This window comes from Macaca nemestrina, chromosome 5 (genome assembly GCF_043159975.1).
Source record: "Macaca nemestrina isolate mMacNem1 chromosome 5, mMacNem.hap1, whole genome shotgun sequence".
Classification (NCBI taxonomy): Eukaryota; Metazoa; Chordata; class Mammalia; order Primates; family Cercopithecidae; genus Macaca; species Macaca nemestrina.
Genome location: NC_092129.1, coordinates 68,918,851 through 68,943,534, shown reverse-complemented (window position 1 = coordinate 68,943,534; position 24,684 = coordinate 68,918,851). Strand labels below are relative to the sequence as shown.

General features: G+C 50.0%; 1 pseudogene; it reads left to right on the top strand.

Moving 5' to 3' along the window:
- Positions 1-1,975: 1,975 nt before the first annotated feature.
- LOC105489016 (UL16-binding protein 1-like) lies at positions 1,976-10,494 on the top strand (annotated as a pseudogene).
- Positions 10,495-24,684: the final 14,190 nt, after the last annotated feature.

Below are 24,684 nucleotides of genomic sequence, written 5' to 3'. Positions count from 1 at the left end.
CCTGTGCCACTGGGGACCTGTAGCCCAGGGTGTGACACACCCAGAGGAAACAGAGGGCCCCCACATGAGTCACCCTGGCTTTCAAGGCTGTCATAGCTCCAGTGGCCTTGTCCCACCCACTTACAACTCCAGGCTATGGGGCTGGAAATACTTGGATCTTGGCTCCCTCTCAGACCCTAACCCTTCTTTTCTCCTCCACTTTCCTTCTGGCCCCCTTATCTTTTCCCATTTCCATTCCTGCTTTCAGACTCATTCCTTCTTTGCTTAAATGCAAGATTTTCGGCCAGGCATAGTGGCTCACAACTTTAATCCCAACACTTTGGGAGGCCAAGGCTGATGGATCATGAGGTTAGGAGTTTGAGACCAGCCTGGCCAACATAGTGAAACCCCGTCTCTACTCAAAATAAAAATAAAAAACGTTAGCCAGTCGTGGTGGTAGGTGTTTGTAATCCTAGCTACTGAGAAGGCTGAGACAGAGGAATCACTTGAACCCAGGAGGCGGAGGTTGCAGTGAGCCAAGATTGCACCACTGCATACCAGCCCGGGCAACAGTACAAGATTCATCAAAAAAATTAATAAAAATAAAAATAAAAAAATTTTAAAAAGGCAAGATTTTCCTCGCCATGGTGCACTCTAGGCTCAATCAAATCATATGAAAACAGCTGTTTGCTGTCCATCATTACACTATGTTTTCTAGATGTTTCTATCCTGATGAAGCACCCCAGACTGGTTGAAAACCAAAGTTACTCTTCATTGGAAAATGTTTGTGGACACCCAGGTGGGCATACAAATTTCCAAGTTGTGGCTGGAACCAGTGGCTCACTCCTATAATCCCAGCACTCTGAGAGGCCGAGGCAGGTGGATCACCTGAGGCCAGGAGATCGAGACCAGCCTGGCCAACATGGTAAGACCCTGTCTCTACTAAAATTGCAAAAATTAGCTGGGCACGGTGGCAGGCGCCTATAATCCCAGCTACGCGGGAGGCGGAGGCAGGAGAATCACTTGAACCCAGGAGCCGGAGGTTGCACTGAGCTGAGATCGTCCAACTGAACTCCAGGTTGAGCAACAGAGCAAGATTTTGTCTCAAAAAAAAAAAAAGAAAGAAAGAAAGAAAAAGAAAGAAAGAAAAAGAAGAAAAAAGAAACACCAACTAAAACAGGAAAAATGGGCAAAAAAATTTATCAACCTCAATGCAGCCACCTTCAGGCCCCTGGGGATTATTACGACCTCTGCTCCAGCTCCCCTCTGCACCTGTGCTATTCCTCTGAGCCCCATTCACTTCCACAACTCTCTCATTCATTCTCTGGTTCACTCAGCCTCCAACCACCCTTAAATCATGTCAGGCTCACCAGGTGATGGAGAGAAAAATCATCCTCTGTGGGTCTGAAAAACACGCCTGAGTCCTGATGGTGGGTCTTGCTTTCATTTCCTCTCCCTCACAGCACCCCCAGGGCCATGAAGAGGCCACGGCCTGGGCTCAGAGCTCCAGCTCTCCTCAGGGTGGGCCTGGCATTTGCTGACTTCAAGGAGGGCAGCAGGGCTCACAACTAAAATAGGAAACCTGCCCTGGGTGCTTAGCATGTGCAAGGACAGGGTTCCTTGTAGAATCTGCTCATTTCATCTGTGTTCATAGCATTTGTCATTTTCCACATACCAACATCCACGCCCAGAAAGCTGAAGAACCTTGCACAGGAATATTCAGCCACAGTATCTGCTGACTTCCATGTCTGAATGCATGATCGCTAGATCCCTGCCATTACAGTCACTTTTGGGCCACTTCCATCCCCATTCTGGGCTGGTCTGAGTCTGGTGGCCAAATGCGGGCATCAGGGGTGAGGCAGGAGAGCCCAGGTGTGCACAGAGGCCCCTTTAAAAACCCTCCTGTTCTGCAGGGCAAGCTGCAGCCGCAGGAAGAGGACCCAGCATAAAAGAGCCCAGCGGGGAACTCAGCGGGGGCGATGTTTGCAGCGGGGCGATGTTTGCTGCGGGGAACTCAGCGGGGGCGATGTTCGCAGCGAGGCCGATGTTTGCAGCGGGGGGCGATGTTCACAGCGGGGAACTCAGCGGGGGCGATGTTTGCAGCGGGGAACTCAGTGGGGGCGATGTTCGGGCAGATGGAAACCTGCTGCAATCCACAACCCCCGAGGTTTGGCCCCAGCCCCCGATTAGGCTCTCACCTGGCTGTCCTGCTCGAGGGTCTCCTGCCAGCCTCCTTCTGCCTTCCCCTGTTCCCCAGTCACTGACCCAGGTCACCCAGCCTCAGGGGTGGTGCTGCCAGGGTCTTCCCAGTGGCCTCCTCCCAGGACTAACCCGGGTTGCTTGTCCTCAGCCCTATGCATGGGAGGCTCTTTTCACGCATAGATGCCCAGACCCACCAAGCTATGCCCCTCCCAAGTCTGAGAACAGCTCACCCCCCTGTGTCTGTTGTCCCGTAGACCACTCTCCACGTGGCCCCTCCTGGACAGTGGCTCTAGTGCATCAGGCCAGAACCTTCTAGGCTCCTGTGTCCCTGCTCAGTCACAGAGGTGGCTGCCCTCCCATGACTGTGTCCTGAAAGCAGAGACAGGCCCTGGGCTTGGTCCAGGCCTCCTCCTCTTTTCCACAGCCTCAGGATCCTAGGGATTGCTGGTCACCAGGTGCAGGTTCTCCCCACATGAAGACTCATTCAATGGGGAACGGGCTGAGTGGCTGGGGGCAGAGTGGGCTCAGGAGCTCTGCTCACTCCTCACCCCAGGCTAAGCCCTCCCTTGCAGCCGGGGGCCACTGGGCTCCTCGCCTTCCTCTGGTTTCTGTCCATAGATCTAGATGGTTCCATGGTGACTGAGATGAGGATGCACTCGGGATGCCCCTTTGAGGATGGCTGCAGAGACCATCCAGGGACTGAGCAGAGGTGCGGATGCAGCCATAGATTTCGGTGTGGTTGGACACAGATGGGTGTGCAGCAAAGTGAGCTCCACCCATGCGTAGACCCCACCCTCGGCTTCTGCTGTCCATGGAAACACAATTAATCACATGATGATTGATCACGGTAGGCCACTAGGCCTTTCTTTTCTTTTTTTCCCAAAAGTCATAAAGGGATATAGAATATACTCAAAGACCTCCTTATGCTTTTAGTGGAGAGGCATAGAAGGTCTGCTGCGAACTGGGGAAGCGGCTCCGCGACGCAGGCAGAGGGAGGGCGGGTGTCGCTGGCACAGGCGGTGACTGGGCACACCGCCGCCACGCAATATTCCTGTTAAGTTTCTTCACCTAGGCCGGGCACGGTGGCTCAAGCCTGTAATTCCAGCACTTTGGGAGGCCGAGACGGGCGGATCACAAGGTCAGGAGATCGAGACCATCCTGGCGAACACGGTGAAACCCCGTCTCTACTAAAAAAAAATACAAAAAACTAGCCGGGCGAGGTGGCGGGCGCCTGTAGTCCCAGCTACTCGGGAGGCTGAGGCAGAAGAATGGTGTAAACCTGGGAGGCGGAGCTTGCAGTGAGCTGAGATCCGGCCACTGCACTCCAGCCTAGGCGACAGAGCGAGACTCTGCCTCAAAAAAAAAAAAAAAAAAAAGTTTCTTCACCTTCCTGTGCATAAGTGTTTACACTAGGGTAAAGATAAATGCTGTGCTGAAAAATTAAATGAGGCGGTCATGGAAGGAACCGTGTTCTGCCCGGCGCGGGGCACTGGGATGCCGCCACCAAGCCGCGGGGGTGGGGTGGAGGGGGAGGGTTCCCCCGCCTGGGCCGCTGTCAGGTGACGACCCCGGAGCGGGGCGGGGTGGAGCACCCCCAAACCAGGGCAGTAGTCGGATCACGCCCCTTGGATCGCAGCCTGGGGCGGGGCGGAGCAGTTAAATTCACTAGCCTGAGTGGGAGGCACTAGGCGATTCCTCCGCCCATATCCACCTGGACCCCAACTCCGGTCCCCTGCGCCCCAGGTCCCCAGTGGCAGCGGTCGCCTGCCCCGCCTTCCTTCCGTGCTTCCCGCTTCTGCTACTGCTGTCCGGCTAGTCAGGGTCAGGGCAGGACGGTGAGTTCCAGGATGGAGCCTAGTCCGGGGCTGGGGCCAAACCTCGGGGGCTGTGGACTGCAGGGGGTTTCCATCTCCCCAAACATCGCCCCCGCTGAGTTCCCCGCTGCGGCTCCTTTACGCTGGGTCCGCGTCCTGCGGCTGCAGCTTGCACTGCAGACCAGGAGGGTTTTTAAAGAGGGCGAAAAAGAAACCACAGGAGGGTGGAGGGGCCAAAGGGCCGCAGAATACAAGGTGGAGCGGGAATCCCTGGTGCAGCTCCGCAACCCCACTCGCCCTGGGGAAGGAGAAACCAGAGCTCCCGAAACCCTAGCTGGGATCAGGACAGGGGTGAAGGGGAACTCCACAGGAACGCGTTCACAGACTCCCCCACCAGTCGCAGGCCTGCTCTGCTCTCATCCGGTCTCCACCACAAAAACCCTCCAGCATCCCCAGGGCTCCGCCCTGAAACTTCTCCTGCGCTTTGCTGCAGGCACTCACCTCCACCCAAGAAGCTCACCAGACACTTCCCACCATTCACCACTTCTTCACCATTCACTTCCACTACCCAGGTCGCATCCTTTCACTCCCCATCTCAGCCCAGCCCCGTCACCACTCAGGCCTCCCTCACCTCCCCATCCATGAAGGGGTCCTTAGCACCTCCCCCAGCAACTAGCACCTTCTCGCCTTTTGCCTGAGGACACACCCCAGCAAACACACCCCACACTTTCCACAGAACTTAGTGCAGGGGGGATGGGAAGAACCATTTCCCCCAGGATGACCCTGGGAGCGCCCGTGAGTAGAAGCGCCCACTACTGCCCTTGGGTCCCAGACCCGCCTGTTCTTCCTACTGGGGAGCCAGAGTCATATGGAATAGTCACTACGCAGACAGGAGTCAGCAAACCCTTTCTAGAAAGGAAAGGCTGAAGGCACTTTGGTCCTTGCTGGCCATGGGTACTGTGTGTCAAGTCCTGTCCCTTTGTAGAGAAACAGCAGGCAACGGCAACCTGCAGATAAAAGGGAGAACACATCTGAACACCATCCTAGGTTGCTGACCCCAGATGAGGGCACATGCTGTGTCCTGGCAATTGGTTCCCCATCCCCTAGGGTGTCATCTCCAAGTGCTGTAAATTAAAGAGTCACAGGTGTCTCCGACCCTGCCTGTGGCTTCTGGGTGGTGTGGGTGTGATGGATGTGAGTGGAGGTTCTATGATTCGGGGTCAATGCCCCCCTCCTTTGCTGCTGGGTGGCATCATCGGTCCCTCAGGGCGATCAGGGACCCTCCCTGAAGCCTCAGGTGTGAGCTGAGGGTGAGGGGTGCACCCATGTGGTGTCCTGGGGATCGGGACCAACTGCTTGTGCAGCTTCTTGGTTCTCTGTGGCCCTGCTCCAGCCCATCCCAGGAGACCCACCTGTGTCTTCTCACTGCCGTGCCGATCTTCCTAATGACGTAAAGGGTGAGAAGCACACCCTGTGATGGGCAGCTCTGAGGCTGTGTGGTCACTGCCCTCCCATAGCTGGAGGCCCATCTCTACCAGGGCCCAGGACCACACCTGGAGCCTCTTATAAGTGAGGGGATTTCACTGCTGTGAGTGGCACAGCTTTGCTTCTGAGCACTAGGGGACCCTGTTGTGATTCTGCAGTTAGCAATTGCCATGAAATCCACATAGCACCTTTTCCAACCACACATGCCTCTGGGATCTTAGGGACTCCAGGGTCAAATAACCATATAAGTAGGTCCAGTCCCTCATCACAGAGTGTGTATGGTTGCATCCCAGCTACAAGAGCAGAGTTGAATAGTGACAGGGAAGGTCATATGACCAGCACAACCTATAATAGTTACTACATTAACTACAAACACTATCCATTCCCAGTACGAATCCAGGAAATGTGAAATTACCATCGAATGGGTCTATGAACCCAGCATATCCCCCTAAGCTGGACCTGACACAGGTGTCCATCCTTTATTTTGCCCCAAATGCACCTCATGAGTATCAGGGGAGCAAGTTAACACTTCATATCTCTAGAAGGAGGACACACACTGTGTCCACCAGGAGTATCTGGGTATTTGCTATTTCATGGTGTACACTTACCAGAGTGAATGCCCATCTGGCTCTGTGGGGGAGTCTGAAGGAGTCACTGCAGTTGCTGTGGGATTGAAGGGGCCCACCAGGGCCTCTGGGCTCTCCTTTTAGTCATGGACTCTGGGTCTGAGGTGTGGCTCGGTACTCAAAGCTGGGCAAAGGAGCCCGATTATTTCCTGGGGTGACTCATTTCAGCATCCACGTCATACATCCTTGTGTTTTGTCTTTATTTGTTGTAATTATTTAAATCTAGCAGTATTCGGGTTGAGTTTCCATCTCTTTTGGATCCTTGACCCCTTTGTTCTACGAGCCGTGGGCACACCTTCCTATGGCTGAGGTCCCCAGCTGCCATTGTGACTTCTCTAATTATTTCCATCATTGCACCCTCCTTCCTCCTGACAGTTGACGGCCTCCACTTGAGATCTGTTATTTCAGGATTTTCCATCCCCATTACTACTGGGAGCCCATTTCAGGAACAGCATTTCCTACCCCTGACCCCGGCCTTCAGCAACAGGCATCCCTGAGCTTCTTGACAGTCTGCTGCCTTCTCCTGGGGCCTTCTTTATATGCTGGGTAAACAGGAGTCCTCCAGGCTTCCCATGAGCACAGAGAGTGGACATTGTTCTGGATTTTCATACTGCAGTCACTCTGGCATGGGTGCTTCTCTGAGCCTTTTTGCTCTTTCTTCTACACCCTGACTTAGAAGTTCTGGATTTTCCACTTCTTGCCCTGTGAACCATCCCTTTCCAAGGTTCCAGGAATGCATCCTCAAAGCAGATGGGTGTCATTGCCGGGGCTTTGCAAACATATTAAATCATGTGACCCATGACATTAATCACTTGTGTATCTAAACTGAATTCTGCCCTCACCCCCTCCCCCCGCCCCCGCCGCCCCCACTGTGCTGGAGGGTGCGAGGGCAGCTCCCACACCCTCTCCCATCTCCTGCAGTCCACATGGGCTGCTGCTGAGGGTCCTCCTCATCCAGGCCTTTTCCTGCCACAACAGGCCTGGCACCTCTCCAACAAGATCATGTGCTGACTGATGTTGGCACAGGGTAGGTGGGACATGTCTGGAGGGGACATGTGGTTTCATGGCTGCAGGAACCTTCTCCTCCATATACTCAAGCAAGGGAGACGCTCTAGTCTTTAACTAGTTGACATGACAGCCCTGGCTGGGGCACATCTTGCTCTACCAGCCCAGCCCCTCAGAGGCCTTCACTTGCAGTCACCATAAGGGGGAGGAGGCGTCTCAGGTTCCCTTCACACCAATCCTCTCCTGTGTTTTGCTTCCACAGACACACACTGTCTTTGCTATGATTTCAACATCACCGCTAAGTTCAGACCTGAACCACGATGGTGTGAAGTTCAAGGCCTGGTGGATGAAAGGCCTTTTCTTCACTATGACTGTGTTAACCACAAGGCCAAAGCCTTTGTTTCTCTGGGGAAGAAAGTCAATGTCACAAAAACCTGGGGAAAACAAACTGAAACACTAGGAGACGTGGTGGATTTCCTCAAAGGGCAACTGCCTGACATTCAAGTGGAGAATTTAATGCCCATTGGTAAGTTTCAGATAGTCCAGGACAGCAGGGAGCAGACACAGTAGTAACTTAGAGGCATTTATTGGTTTCATGTAACAAATAAATCAGAAGTTTGTGTCACACAAGAGGCTGAGAAGCATGGGCAGGATGCAGCAGAGAGAGCAAGTCCAGGAGCCAGGAAAGGAAGCAGAGTGGGGCTCAGGACTTGTCAAGATCAGAGCTGATCTCTTTCCAATGGGGCAGAGTCCCTCATTCTGCAGGCCCAGATGTCTTGTGAGCACGAAGCCCATGGACACGGCAGAGGATCTTGGCAGTTCCTCTTCAATGGACAGACGTTCCTCCTCTTTGACTCAAACAACAGAAAGTGGACAGTGCTTCAACCTGGAGCCAAGAAGATGAAAAGATAAGTGGGAGAAGAACACGGAGGTGACGTGTTCTTCCACAAGATTTCAGTGGGGGATTGTAAGATGTGGCTTAAAGAATTTTTGATGTACTGGGAAAAAATGCCGGATCCAACAAGTAAGTGAGAGGCGAAAAAAGGAAGCTTTCTTGAGTTCAGATCTTAGCCTGGTGTGTGAGTGTGTGTGAGTGCATGTGTATGTGAGTGTTTGAGTGAGTGTGAACACGACCCCCTCATGGGGGACTCCTTTTGGGGGTGCTGGTGTGCCTGTGCCCTCTCATCCTCCTCTCCCTTCTTCCTCCTGACTACTCTTCCTCCCTGCACCTGCCTGTGCTCCACCCACTGTGCGTTTCTCACCAGCCTCAAATCTGTGGGTGTCATAGTGTTTCTAGACCTTTTTCGTCAGTGTTCCTTCCTCCTAGAATCACTTTTCCTTTCCTCTCCCTTCATTTGTTTCTGTACATCCATCGAAACTACCTCAAAGGCCAGCCCCAAGACCCTCCCCTCCCTGGCCCTGGGGCATGACCTCCTCTTCCGCCAGAGCAGGAGGGGGGGCTGTACTATCACCTTGCTTCCCTCAGCAGCTGTGTGAGCTCCCCGAGGACAGGGACACCCTCTCTCTTCCTACCCCAGAAACTGTCACAGCGGCTTCCCCACAGCAGAGGGGGACAAAAGCTCTTCCAGGATGAGCTGGGGAGGCAGGAGCTGAAGAGGCATCCCCTAAGATTTGGGGCCTGGACAAGGGTTGTCACTCCTGTGTTTCCATTTCAGAACCACACTCTCGGGCCCCAGGCACAACCCAACCCAAAACCATGGCCACCACCCTCAGTCCCTGGAGCCTCCTCCTCATCATCCTCTGTTTTATCCTCCCTGGCATCTGAGGAGAGTCCTTCAGAGTGACAGGTACTGTAGGCAATATTGGGAGGGGGGCAAGGAGCAGGTGGATGAGGTGGAAGGATGCAGAAGGAGAATACCCAGCGTCCCACATCTCCCCATGGCAGGAACCTTCTCATCCTGACATGAGACAGATGAATGAGACCTAGTGTCACCTATTGGCAATGACCTGGGTAGCTCAGCCCTGAGTTCTGATGGATTCTCACTGTCAGAACCAGAGAGAAAGGGAGGGGCCCATACCAAGGCTCAAGCCCTGTTGAACTTGAGAGGGTTTAGCCAATTCAGGTCTGTTTCAGAGCAGGTTCCTATTCAGGAAGGGTAGTGGGGTGTGGCCTGCAGGCAGTAGGAACTCAGGCATGGGCAGTCCGCGCAGTAGGAGAGGAGCAGCATGGCTGTTTCACCTAGGATGTCAAGGGAAAGGGTGTCCCTGGAGAAGGCTAAGAGGAGAGTGATCTGGGAGAATCCTCAGACAAGGGGGCTGTGAGGACCTTAGCCCACCCAGTTCCTAAGGCTGCATCCCCAGAGAAAACAGCTTGGGTCCCAGCACTTAAAGTGGAAGGTGAAGAGTAGAGCATGTCCAGGGTGAGGTTTGGGAAAAGGCCAGGCCCCTTGGACCCATAGGATTCCTGGTTTGGCCCTAGGGCGATGCCCCTGCCATTCTGCCTCCTTCACACTCCAGATCCTGAGCCAGCTGATGGCCCTGCCTGGAGCAGAGTGGACTCAGAGAGGGAGGCTGAGCTGCTGCTAGAGGTCCATGGTTGCCACTGAGCTTGGCTGGGAATGAATGGGGCGGGGCAGGGACAGTCCTATTCAGAGCTATGGGTGCAGCTCCCAGGGTGAGGAGAGGCTGAGAGCGAAGGGGAAAGAAGGAGGTTTGCCTGCAAGCCCACCCAAGGCCAGGGAACATGGATCCAGAGACCTCTCTTTGGACAGGGCTCCCCCAGGTCCTCTAGACCCTTCTATGAGAGGGAGGAGCAGTCCCTGAGTGAAGGTGCAGACCCCTCATTACCAGTCTCAGTTCTGAGCCCCCATGCGCTGTAGCAGGGCCTGGGCTGGCTCTGTGGTGTGGTGAAGGAGGGTGGAGGTTGGGACAGGCTGCACAGCCAGGGGTAGCATTGGAGGGAGAAACATAAAACATGTTCCTTATTTGGGGGAGAGGCTCCGAAATGGGGAGGGCCTGGAAGGGATCACCCAGAAGAACAGACCCAGGTTTTTCTCAGCCACTTAAACCAACACTTCATCTTTTCTGAAGGTGGAAGATGATATCAAGAAGCCTCTGTTAGCCTGTTCTGGTTCCTGCTCTCCCTTCAGGGAGGTCGCCTGTCTACTCACCACTGTGCCTTTCTGGAAAGCAGGAGTGCAAGCCTTAGCAAGCCCACAGGCCCCCAGGAGATGATGAGGACGTTGTAGACTCAGCGTCTCATGCCACTCATTACCTTTGCTGATGATCCTAGCAGCCATTTTTCTTAACGTCTTCTGCCACTTTCTCTCAGTGCTAACGGATGGAATTCCTGCACAAGTTTTAACTGAACAAGAAATCCTAGCAAAAAAGCATTTTCTTTCTACTTCTTTGATTGTGGAAAAGCAGACACTTCTCTGAAGCATGACCTTATTCTTCCAAACAGTATCGCTATGACTTCAAAGCTCAGGGATCATTTTGATGCAGTGACCAAGAATTGCATTCATTTTGTTTTGTTTTGTTTTTATGGTTTTTTACAGTTTCTTATTCTGTCAACCATACTGGAGTGAAGTGGCAGAGTCTTCACTCACTGTAATCTCCAGCTCCTGGGCTCAAGTAATCTTCTAGACTCAGTCTCTAGAATAGCTGGGGCTACAGGCGCATGCCACCAGGCCCGGCAAATTGTTTTAGTTTTAGGAAGAGTGGGTCTTCCTATGTTGCTCAGGCTGGTCTTCAACTGCTGGCCTCAAGCAGTCTTCCCACCTTGGCCTCCCAGTGCTCTGGGATTACAGGCATGAACCACAGTGCCTGTTGTAGAAATTTTTAAGTATTTAATATGGAAAAGTATTACCTTCATTATTATTTTATTTAGTAAGACAGCAGATCTAATCTCAGAATAGCTGCTTAGCCTTTTCTCTGACTCACCTCCTGCCAGCTCTGGCATTCAAGTGAGGGTCAAAGCCTGTGAACCTGAATGACCCCAGCTCCTGTTTTGGGCTGAGCTGCTTCAGGCTGTGGAAGGGCCTGGGAGTTGCCTGCAGGAGAGGTGAAGGGAGGAGAAGCTGCCTAAAGCAGAAAACAGAGGGTGAGAGGGAAACATCTGGAGGCCCTGGCTTTGCAGGAGAAGAAGGAACCATAGTGGATTTATTGAGGGATTTATCTCTTTACATCAGTTTCCGAAAAGAATGTTTTTCTTAAGTTCCCATTATCAACTAGTAAAACAGAACAAAGCAAAACCAATGTGAAACAAGCAAGAATTGCAAAGCATTTGCAAGCAGAATCCAGAGAACTTCTCTGCCTGCGCCACTTGAGAGCTAGCCACCACGCTGATGCCCCATCTTTAATGATGCCACCTCATGCCCCATACTTTAGTGTTCTTCCTACAAACCACAACACTCTCCTAATAAGCACAATACAATCACCAAAACAGATTCCGCATCCATACATTAGATCCATCTCATGCTCAGACACCACCCAAGATTCACCAGTTGTTTTGATTATCTGTTTTACAGACAAGGATCTGATGGATTTAGGCATTTCCTACCTCATTATTTAGCTGAAAATATAAATCATGATGTTTTATTTGCCCCACTATTTGATCTCTATATTTTTGGAAATAGGTGGGGAGATTTGGATTGATGTGGTGCTTCTTATTGTGTTTCACTCAGAAGTCCTCATTAATATATTTGAACGATTTAACATCTTTTTATCCAGCATTTGGGTTGCATAATTTTTTCTAGTTCAGATGTTCTAGTCTGACATAGAAACAGAAATCTAACACCAACATGAGAAAACATGCTCTACTTTAGTGGAATATTTTATTGCTAACTGTTTCTTATGAAAGCAACAGCAAAGTAAACAACCAAATATCTCCATGCTTTCTAGAACGTGCTTGGAGCCTGGAACTGACTGGGATTGCTGGTTAGTGGGATGAGCACAGCATCCACTGTCGTGAATATCACCTGAGTCGATGTCAAAGGAACAATTCAATAGAGACTCCTACCCACAATGGAGGAGGTCTCTGATGCTCCACTTCCTGCCCACCACCTGGTGTAGACAGATTTAAACATTTGTCAATAGAATGGGTGTGAGAGGGCATTCCATTGTTCTTTATGTGTGTTATCTTGATTATGTAGGACATGTCAACTCTTTCACGGGTTTCCTCAGAATCTCTGAACTGCTCATAGCATTTGCCCAATCTTAGGACAATTATATGTATTTTTATTTATTTGTAGTTCTTTATACATTACAAATCTGATCTTTTCTCCATAGGGGAATAAAATAACTTTTAAAAATAGAGATTAATCTGACGTGGGGATTACTTCTAAAGAAGTAGGTGTGTTCAGGGCTGAGGGATGACAAGGAACGTCACTGCCCAGGGTGTAGTGTGCTGGGGCCAAACCAGAAAAGTTATGTTTTTTAAGAACAGGAACATTGGTGTCTGTCCAGGGTATCAGGACAATGTTCAAGGCTGACAGAGGACCTGTAATTTAGAAGTATCGTTAAGTTCTCTGCTTCCCAAATAGTCTAGCGGAATCCCTAGTTTATTAACCCATAACATGAAGGAAGAATAAAATCCCATTAATTCTCTACTGGATTATAACGCAAATTTGAAGGTCAATAAGCCTTTCAGAAAATAAATATTTTTATTTAAATATCAGTAAGAGGTAAATTACTAAAGGAAAGAATCATGCCTATATATATTTTCTTATGAACAAATTAGAAAATTCTGATTCAGGACATGAAAAGAATTCCTGGTGTTCTGAAGTCGGCCATGATGTTTCAGTGGCAATGCTTTAGAAGAACAAAATCATGGTTTAGAGAAGCATCTTTTTTTCCACAACCAAAGCAGAAAACAGAAAATGCTCTTTTTGTGGAGATTTCTTCTTCAGTAAGTTAAAACATTAAATGCAGGAATTCTTCCATCAGGTAGCATGAGAGAAAATGGGAAAGTATTTTAAGAAATTTCAGTGATATTATTACCAAAGGAATTAAGGCTCATGAGTCTTATGGGGTCATCCTGATCTACTGGAGGCCTCGGATTTGCTAAGGCTTGAATTCCTGGTGGCCCAGAAATGAAGAGTGCATGATGGACAGGCTGCCAGCCAGAAGGGAGAGTTTGACATGCACCCGTAATCCCAGCTACTCTGGAGGCTGAGGCAGGAGAATCACTTGAACCTGGAAGGCAAAGGTGGCAGTGAGCCAAGATCGTGCCATTGCATTCCAGCCTGGGCAGCAGAGTGAGACTCCATCTCAAATAATAATAATAAAAGAAAAAGGCAAAAATTCAGACAACTAAAGAGAAAATGGGCAAAAGAGTTGAACCAGCCCTTCACAGGAGAGGAAATGTGAAAGAATGGCCAATAAAAACATGAAGAGGGTCTCAGCCTAACAGGATGAGGTATCACATGACACCCACCAGACTGGCAAAAATCCCACAATCCAGTAAATGCAAGGGTTGGGGAGAATGGAGAGCAACAAGAACATTCAGCCACTGCTAAGAATGGTTGTGAATTTTTTTAAGTATACTTGTATATGAAAAGATGTGTGTTTTAGATTATGAGGAAAATTACATTTCTTACCAGGGATGAAATTTTAATAATTGAAAGCTACTGACCAGAACAGACTTGCACTTGTGTACAAAAGAAATGCCCAAGAACGTTCTAGCAACACAGTCCTAAGGGCCCCAACCTGGTCAAACACTCATCAACAGGAAAACAGAGACATTTCCCATGTTCCCCTCATAGCACGGGAGATCACACAGTAATGAAAATGAATCACGTCAATGTGGATGGGTCTCAGGAAGAGAATGGAGGACAAAAGTAGACATCGAGCAAATGCTCAGACCCAGTGCATTCACACAAAATAATTCCTTCATATCAAAGTTCAAAAACTGCAGCCGAGGCAACAGAGCAAGACCCTGTCTCAAAAAGACAACAGAAAGTTCAAAAACTAAATGGCATATTGTTTAGGGATACACAAATACATGGTGAAAGAAATGTACTATGAAGAAAAGTGGGGGAATAATAAAGACTAAAGCAGAAAGTGATTCCCTCTGTAAAAGGGAAGGGACTGGGATTCAGGAGGGACCTCCAGGGAGCATCCAAACTTATGTCTCTTCAGATTCTATTCCCTAAACTTGGTGGAGGTCCTGATTGTGTCCAATGTGCCGATATTCTTTATACCTTACCCATATTGTACAAATACATTTTTCTATTCAGTATTTAGAAGACAGTTATAAACAAGATTCATTAAATAGCAAGATGGCAGATCCACATCAGGAAGGAACATCAGGAACATCCATAGTGTTCCATCCATGGAACCTCACCATGGATACCCTTGTGCTCATGGGCCTGGTCTCCTCTCAAGACACAGTCAGTTGGTCAGTTGGTCCACCATCTTTAAACTACAACAGCAGCACCACCTCCTCCCTGGTCGAAGGAGCGCCTCTTCCTTCCCTGGATCTCCAGCTCCATAACCCTCAGACATGAACAGCAGCACCAGCCTCTCCCCAGGTCTCCAGCTCCACAACCCTCAGACATGAACAGTAGCACCTGCTCCTCTTTGGGTCTCTAGCTTCACCACCCTCAAACTTGAATTGCAGCTCTGGCACCTACCTGGATCTCCAGCTCCACAACTCTCAGACAACAACAGCAACACCGGTTCCTTCCTGGATCTCCAGCTCAATGACTCTCAGACTTGAAAGGCAGCACCAGCTCCTCACAAAGGCTCCAGCTCCAAGACCCTCAAACTAGAACAGCAGTAGCAGCTGCATGCGGGGTCTCCAGCTCCACAACCCTCAAAGTAGAATAGCAGCACTGGCTCCTCCCTGAGTCTCCAGCTCCTCAAGTCTGAGGGTCGTGGAGCTGGAGACCCAGGGAGGAGCTGCTGCTGTTCTTCTAGTTGTCTCCAGCTCCATGACCCTCAACACGCAACAGCAGCACTGGCTCCTCCCTGCAACTGGAACCACATGACCCTCCGACTTGAACAACAGCAACACCAGCTTGCCACTGGGTCTCCAGCTCCACGACCCTCAGCCTTAAACAACAGCAGCACCAGGACCTCCCTGGGTCTCAAGATCCACGACCCTCAAAGTAGAACAACAACGTTTCTCCCTGGGTCTTCACCTCCACAACCCTCACACTAGAACAGAATCACCGGCTCTTCCCCAAGTCTCCAGCTCCATGAGCCTCAAACTAGAGCAACATTAGCCCCTCCCTTGGTCTACAGCTCCATGACCCTCAGAATTAAACAACAGAAGCACCAGTTCCTCACCAGGTCTCCAGCTCCATGACCCTCACACTAGAACAGCAGTACCAGCTTGACCCAGTTCTCCAGTTCCATAACACTAAAATTTAAGCAACAGCAACACCAGCTCCTCCTTGGGTCTCCAGCTCCCTCACCCTCAAACTAAAACAATGCTTCTCCCTGTGTCTCCACTCCACAAACCTCACACTAGAACAGCAACACCATCTCCTCCCTGGGTCTCCAGCTCCATGAACCCCAAAGTAGAAAAAAAACACGAGTTCCTTCCCAGGTCTCCAGCTCCACAACCCTCAAACTAGAACATCGGCTCCTCCCTGGTTCTCCAGCTCTACGACCCTCAAACTAGAACAACGCCAGTCCTCCCCAGGTCCCCAGCTCCATGACCCTCATGAACAATCCCTTCTTATGAACTTCAGCAGTCAAGAAAACTGCAGAGGAAGTGAATGAATAAATGCTTTGCTTTCAAATTGATATTTCTTTTATGTTCACACAAGTCAGGAAACTTGTCTACTTTCCATTAACCTTGCAGTCTTCTTATGTCCAAAATGTAAGATCAAAATCCACCATTTGGAATGACCTTTAAAAACTTAGTAATATTTTTAATATGATCTTATCTCACAGCTATAGAAACGATCTTATTTCTCTCTGTCTGTGCAGAAGTCTTATGAACATTCAAACTATGAATTTAGTTTGTTGAGATTTCCAGAATGCACGTTATGCCCAAATGTTACTGCCCTCCTTAAAATCTTCTAACACATTCTCATCACCTGAGCATAAATGCCAGCTCCCATCCACAGCCCACAGTGTCCAGCATGGCCCTGCCTTCTGCCCTAGCCTTCTGGTCTCCCCTCTGCTGTTACTTTCCTGCTGGACAGGCTTCTATCAGTTCCTCAAACCACACAGGCTCAAGCCTGACTCCAGGCCTTTGCCCCTGCTGTGCCCTCTGCGTGGGGTGCCTTTCCCTGGCTCCCCATCCTCCTCTCAACCCACTCAGCTCCAGCCTGCTGGTCGCCCTTCAGGTCGATGAACACATGATGTTCTCCCCACATAGGCCTTTGCATATGCTGTTCTCTGTGCCTGAAACACTTTCCCCTTTCACCATCAGGGTTCACTTTTCTAATTACCATTCATCTTTGGAGTCTCCACTGAAATACCAATCCCTGCCCGCCCCCATCACTTGGACTTAAACTTGGTTAGGTTGCCAACCCCTATCTCCTGACTCCAGGAAGCTAGATGCTATCCTGGCACTTGGAACTCTCACACTGCAGTGTTTTGCACACTCGTAATTATTCAATAAGGTTGGTGCAGAAGTCATCTTAGCTTTTGCCATTACTTTTAATGAACTGCAGCACCAGCTCCTCCCCACTTTTTATTGGCATTACATTTAATGGCAAAAACTGGGATTGCTGCTGCACCAACCTAATAGAATAATTTATATTTATTCATCCATCACCTGTCTTCCCCTCCAGAAAGTAAGCTCTATGAGAATAGGGACCAAATCTACTCAAATCACTCCACCTTCCTGGCACATTTTTTGTCCATAATTGTTTGCTGACTGACTGATAGAGAAACACCTTCATTGTTGCTGGGATGAGCTGCATAACATGACACGCCCCTTTGAAAGTCAATGTCATGGACAGTTAGCATTTGCTTTTCACTCCTGCACCCGTGGGTTGGCTAGGCTTAGGCTGATCTAGTCTGGGCTTGACTCCAGGCTGAGGGTTGTAACCATGTGTGCTCCACATGCCTCTCCTCCTGCAGTTGGAGCCGCAGTTCCCTGGGGCACGCTCATCTTGTGGGAAAAATCAACAGCATTAGAGGGCAGACCTGGCAGTGCCAACACATTCCAGGCTAATGCTTATGCCATGTCTATGAAAATCTCATTGGCGTAAGAAAGTCACCCAGCCACGAGCAATACCTGTGGGATGGGTAAGTCTATCCACCCTCCCTCAGGCCCTGGCAAGGATGTGGCTGTGTCACACTCTTACAGGGAGAATGAAATATTGAGGCCCAATATTAAATCAACTACCGTAAGAAATGTCAACTTCTATGTCCCTACACAGGAATCATTCTTCACCAGCAGTTTCACCTGAGCTGACTTCCCTTTGCAATTAATGGTTGGTGTCTGCAGGTTTAGGCCAATGCTGTCCCCTGTGGAGGACAGAGAAGCCTCAACTGGCCTTCGACTGTTGGGAAGAACAAGATATTAGGTTGGCACAAAACAACTACAAGCCCCAGGTGGCCTGTGCCCAGTGAGACAGGAGAGGGACAGAGACCTGTGGGAGCTCAGGGTACCTTGCATCCCCAGCCTCTTGCCCCCATCTCTGCTTTCTGTTTTTTATTTGTTTGTTTGTTTGTTTGTTTAGACACGATCTGGCTCTGTCACCCAGGCTGGAGTGCAATGGTGCAATCTTGGCTTGCTGCAATCTCTGTGTCCCTGGCTCAAGCAATCCTCCCACCTCAGCCTCCCCAGTGGATGGGACCACAGGTGCATGACACCACACCCAGCTAATTTTTTTTTTTTTTTTCTGTAGAGATGGGGTTTTGCTGTGTTGCCTAGGCTGGTCTTGAACTCCTGGGCTCAAGCATTCCACCCCTCTTGGCCTCCCAAAGTGCTGGGATTACAGACATGAGTCACTGAGCCCAGCCTGCTTTATTTTTCTTCACAGTACTTGGAACTTTCTATTGTACTAAGTACACATGTATTTTCTTTCTTTTTTGTCTTCCCTAGAACAGGAGCTTAACGTGGGCAGGTATTTTTGTTGATCTCATTTATCACTCTATTCCCAGTCCCTGGAACAGTGTCTGGCACAAATGATGTGTTCTAAATAAATAGTTTTAACAAATAAACAAACTATCCTACAAGAGAAGGCTAATATTTGGAACTCACTTATCAACAGAACCAAAAAGCCAAAAACCTTTAGCCTGTCCCTACGTCTGAATGCACCCAACCCCAGAGGAGCCAGCAGAGAAAAAACAGGAACAAAGGTGGGGAAGGGAGCAGGTGGTGCCCACCCCCCAAACTAAAGACCCCTGAAACAGGTTGAACTTGAGTTGGAGAAGGGAGTCATCTAGGAACTGGGTGTGAGATTAAAGTTTAGATTTGCCTGGCCTGAATTTTGTAACACCCAACCCAAGTTATTCCATTAACTTTTGTTTTTATTTTTTGAGACAAAGTCTTGCTCTGTCACCCAGGCTGGAGTGCAGTGGTGCGATCTCAGCTCACTGCAACCTCTTCCTCCCAGGTTCAAGCAATCCTCCTGCCTCAGCCTCCTGAGCAGCTGGGATTATAGGGGCCCATCACCAGGTCCAGCTAATTTTTGTACTTTCAGTAGAGATGGGGTTTCACCATGTTGGCCAACCTGGTCTTGAATGCCTGACCTCAAGTGATCTGCCCACCTCAATCTTCCAAAGTGCTGGGATCACAGACATGAGCCACTGTATCCAGCCATATTGCATTCATTATTAACAAGTCTATTATTATAAATCAAAGTGACCAAAATCCTAGGGAAACTTCCCCAGATGTCATCAAGCAGCAGAGACCAGAGAACTATCAGCAGGATGGGGACTAGGGTGAGGCAGGGGAGAGAGGCGCGCATCTCTGGATTGTCAGGGTGCAGCTAGTGAGGCATAAAATTTAAGGAGGCACCAAAAAATTCATTGATCAAAATAAATATTTGAATGCAGATTTTTTTTAAAAAAAATCAAATTTAATGCAAAAATAATCCCTAATGGGAAAAGTTATCAACATTTCAACTAAGACGCAGTCCAACCCTGCATTTGAATGACTTGGCCTCACTCGCTCACCCTAACCCACCTCTGCCTCACAGAAGCTGCTGGAAGGCAGCAGCTGGAGAAAAATGAAGTCATTTCCTGCTCATATCCAGTTCAGATGTTCCATAAACTAGCTACATGTGAGACCGTGATGATCTACCTGTGCCAACCAGGACCACAATCTACCATCAGGACCACAATAACCAGGTCCATGTTGACTGGCCCTAGCTGAGCCCAGACACTTTGACTTAGAGGCTCAGGCCAGGATTGCTTCTCCCATTGACATCAAGCACTCGTTAAGAGAAAACAGACAAGGCCGAGTGCAGTGGCTCATGCCTGTAATCCCAGCACTTTGGTGGAATCCCAGCAGAGGCAGGTGGATCACCTGAAGTCAGGAGTTTGAGACCAGCCTGGCCAACATGGTGAAACCCCATCTCTACTAAAATTACAAAAATCAGCTGGGCGTGGTGGCACACAGCTGAGGCACAAGAATTAATTCAACCCAGAAAGTAGAGGTTGCAGTGAGCCAATAACAAGCCACTGCACTCCAGCCTGGGTGACAAAGTGAGACTCTGTCTCAAAAAAAAAAAAAAAGAGAGAAAACAGGAAAACAGACAGCTCAGTTATGGGAACTCAGGCCTCCCTACAGATGCAATCAAGGAGCTTCGTTATTTAAAATGTAGCGTCGTGTGGGGGGTAGGATGAAGAATGATTGTGAGTTTTGACTTGATTCTCTTTCTCCGTTGCCTGGCATCTCTGGCCATGAGCACATCATTTCTGGAATCAGAGCACAGATTGTGGGGAGAGGAAGGACAGGCCACCTGGCAATGTGGTCCTGTTTTTCTCGGACTAGCCTTTGTGTGAGGACCTGTGCCCAGTAGGCAGATTCAGGTCCCTGAGGAGAGAGGAGGAGCCAGGTAGTGGGACATTTGAGGTGATGACACTTCCCCAGCTGCCCAGAGCCCATTTGGCACCGAAGGTCACTTCCAGAATGTTGGGTTGGCCCTCAGGGATCTGGTCGGGACTCTCGGGGCCATTAGGTTCTGGCAGGCCCAAGTCTGGTTGTGAAGACACCTGGGACAGCTCTGACACCCTCTCTGGCCACTCGCACACCCAGCACTGACAGGCCACAGCAGGTCTGCCCACGCCCCTCTCCTTGTTCACTTGGCACCTGACCAGTCATCATGGATGCTGACCATTGCTTGAGTGTAGGGTCCCCAAGTTCCTGCTGGGCCAGCAATTGTGCCCCTTGTGCTGATGTATCTTGGGGTGCCAGCGCAGGGTCTCCTTTGGGATACAGAGAGCATCTCTGCACCAACCGGCGGGGACACAGGTGTGTTTCAGGACAAACACCTGGGCTGGCTGGACAACACAGCCTGCACCCAGTAGCTCTGATTTGCCTGAATCCCAGAGTTGGCATAGTGGAGTCATTCCCTCAGCCAAACCAGTGGGAACATCCTTGGGCAGGACGAGGAGTGCTCAGAGCAGACGAATGAAGCTCTGCAGGAAATGACATCTCCTCTGAGAAGTGAGGGCCGTGAAATCAATCCAAGGACACTTTCTGAGCACCTCCAGGGTGCACACCCGGGCTCAGGGAGCAGGGGAAATGTCAGCCAGTAAGTACATGTCTGTGTTCTGTGGATGGGCCAGAAAGGGCTGCAGCAAGGAAGTCACAATCACAGAGGAGAAAACGGCCAGAGTCACAGTCTGGTTTGTCCCTTTCTCATTGGGTGCTGCCAGGAGTCCAGTCCAAGCAGGTGACTCCCAAGCAAAGGTATTAAAATGGACTAAGGCCCTCTAATCGCTTCCTGGTGTCTTGAGATAGCCTCCAACTAACTGGCCCCACCGCGGGGCCCTGCACTAGCTTCCCCAAGAAGAAACTGGGAGGCTGAGGGGCTGAGCTGCCAGGAGATCTTTCACCAGTCCCTGTGGACCTGTTGAATGTTTAACTTATCCTTTAAAAACATGCCTGCCTCTTTGCGTGTTAACTCTCTGTAAGGAGCATGTGTTACTTGGCTAAAGAAGGAAAACATGACTCAAAACCACCTGTGCATTTAGCAAGCACCAATTCCCAGCCCAGAGCAGTGGATTTGCTGCTGCAAGAATCTAAACTTCAACACCCACGTGGAGCCTTCAAAGGCCGCCTGGCCCCAAGCTCACCCTTTGGAGTTCACTGACGGGTGTGTTTGGAGTTGTTTCTTCCTGGTGTCTGGTGTCAGGAAAAAGAAGACACAGGGACACCAGTTGGGGGTTTAATCCCATCAGACCCAAACCTCGGTTTTCTGTGTCCATTACATTACCCCATCGAGACGCCGCTGGGGCTGAATGATCAAGTTGAATCTATTCTTGACCAGATGGTTGAAGCCACACACACCCTCTAGGGCCCTGCGTGGGGGTGGAGTCACTCCTCGGTTTTATCTCACAGCAAGGATGACCCCTCACTGGGCACCCCAGCTCAGATCTCAAGACAAACAGGTGCTGGGGACAGTGGGTGGAAGGAGGGGCACCTCATGGGAGGACTCACAGGGTGAGAGACCCACACCCAACCGGGCAATTCACACTCAGGATCTTTCAGGCCCTCAGAGGAAATGGTTCACAGTGAACACAGGTCCCGCTATTCAGTCACAATTATCTGCAACAGGGACAACCACTCCCTCCAAAGAGATGAATTCAGTAAGGCAGAAACTTTAGCTCAAGATGAATTTTTTCTTGAAAATATTCCTGAGGCTGCCTGATGGAGTTTAAATGTTGTCAAAAGCCTTTCAAAGGAAATTTGGTTAATTATTACTCTTCTTCAACAGTGGGGACTCAGAAATGATCTTTCGGAGATGCTACAGGAGGGAAGCTGAGTTCACCATCACCTTTTCCTTCACTCATACAAGGCCAGGCCCCCTCACCACTACTGCTAACCCAGGTCCCCTTTGGTAAACCTGGAAAACTCACATTCCCTTTCAATGTGATTTCAGATCTATACATGATTTAAGTGTAGTGTCTAAAAATGAAGCAAAGGGAGTGCATTGGGGAAAAAAATGTTCTCAGAAAATGTGTATCTTGTGCTCCAGCCACGTGGTCCCCCCACCTCCTATGGCTTCAGGGCAGCTCTGTGGCCAGCTGTGCCTCCTCCCCAGAGTCAGCAGCAAGCTCGGGACGTGTCCCTTCTGCAGTTCCAGGTCTGACCCCAGCCCTGGCTCCAGGCCAAGGCCTCCTGCATTTGACCTCTGGGAGTCCCTTTCTTTGTGGCCAGTGATGTCCAAGGTTCCTGCAGGGGCCTAGAGCCTGTGGTCCCTGAGTCCATCAGAAATGCAGCCTGTGCCAGGTGGGCAGCATCAAGCCTGCCACCCAACACCACGGGCTGCAAGGGTGAACATCTGTGCAGAGTCTGGTGGGTAAGAAATGCTGTGCCTCTTACCTTTCTTTAAGTCCACCTCATTGTGACTGCAGTCTCCACCTCCCTGGGCTGCTGGGAAATGCCATCTCAGCCAGTCTTCCTCTCCCAACCTGAGAGGAGGTCCATGTTGCAGGCCTTGCCTAGGCTAACGTTGGGAATAAGGGAAGCCAAGCCAAGCCTTCTGCTCTCGGTTCCTGGTTATCTTGAGATGCCTGTGTTCCACCCAGCCCTTGCAGTCCCTCAGGTGCACTGGGGCAGGCAGTGTAGCATGATGAGCACAGCTTCCAGAAGCGGACTGCCTAGACTCCATACCACATGTTGCCACCTACCCCTTGTGTGACACTGAGCAGTGATTAAACACTCTACGCTTCAGTTTCCTCATCTGTCCAGTGACAGCACCCACCTGCTCATAAGGTACAGTAAGGCCATAGGAGATGCTTAGACCAATCCCTCACAAACAGGGGTTCCTTGGGCGGTACAGGCTGTTCCATCTCAGGCCCAAGACTGGCAATACCTCCTGACACTCTCGGGAATGCAACACAAGTCTCCACCACTGTCCAAACACAGACTTTAGCAAGCCTGCGAAGCTCTGCACAAAGCTCCTCGGCCCACCTAGCTGCTGGTCAAAGGCTCCCACCCTTCTGGACACTTGGGCAAATCTCCTCACTGGTTCAGGGTTTTTGCAAAAGCCAATAACTTTGGCCTTCTTTGACTCACTTGCCGTTGCCACCTAGTTCCTCCCAGCAGACACTACCTATATCAGTCTTCTGTTGTCACAACAGTGGGGCATAACACACCGTCACCCAAACTCAATGACTTATAACATGAGCTTCTGTTCTCACTCTGAGAGTCTGCAGGGTGACTAAGGTTTGGATGATCTGGGGTGGTCTAAGAGCAGCTCTGCTCCAGGCTACAAGTTGGGCTTGGATTCGCAATACATTACTTTTTCTAGACCCAGGCACAAGGGTCAGCAGCTCTGTAGGACACATGCTTCTTGTGACAGTGCACTCAGTGCCTCTGCTCACAGCTCTTGCATTCATATTCTTTTGGCCAAAGCAAGTCACTCGGCCAAGCCCAACATCAGTGGGGCAGGGATGAGTTTTTTACCCCATAGTCAGAGAGTGAGGGGATTGACTATCTGCTAAACAATAATGTTAACTTTCACATCACCCCAAATCCTAACTTCTGACATTAACAAGACTGCCTCCCTGCTTAAAATGGAAGAAAAGGGGAAAACAAGAAGAGAAAAAGGTTAATGACTCTGACAAAAATTTCCCACCAAATCTATATGCCCACCAGGCTGGCCAGCCTGCAACAGCAGACCCTGACGTTGTTTTAGCCCCAGGAGAGTGTTCTGTGCTGTCATGCGATCTCTCCCATCAATCATTCCTCCCCTCGGCATCCCCACCACACAGGCCTGGCTAAGAAGACCAAGCCGCTCCAAGATCTCCAAGACCCTGGTGCTTCAAATCCACGCTTACTCTGGGTGAGGTTCCAGATCAAGCCCTGTTAGGATACACTGAAGACACAACCTCTGCCATGAAAAACATCATTTCATGGGGGATTTCAGAAAATTCTAGAAAGCATAGACTGTAGTCATATTACAGGTACAAGTCCACGAAGATGGAAAGTGAATGTGATATTTCCCCAGAGATAAAAGCAGAGACAAGCAAAGACAAGAACCCTTGTGGCCGGGAGTGGTGGCTCATGCCTGTAATCCCAACACTTTGGGAGGCCGAAGTGGGTGGATCACCTGTGGTCAGAGTTCGAGACAAGCCTGGTCAACATGGCAAAACCCTGTCTCCACTAAAACTACAAAAATTAGCTGGGCATGGTGGCAGGCACCTGCAATCCCAGCTACTTGGGTGACTGAGGCAGGAGAATCACTTGAACCTGGGAAGTAGAAGTTGCAGTGAACCGAGATCATGCCACTGCACTCCAGCCTGGGCGACAAAGAGAGACTCCATCTCTAAAAACAAAAAGAACACTTGTGAGGAGCATTGCAAGATCTCTGCGGAAGCTTCTCTCTCCTTCTCTTCTTTGACCACACCAACACAATGGGGTGTGGGTACAGTAGAGGCCTGTGGGACTCAGGGTGGAGTCAACCTTCCTGTGAAGTGAATGGCTCCAGAGCAGTGGTTCTGCAGTCACCAAAGCCACCAGCTAT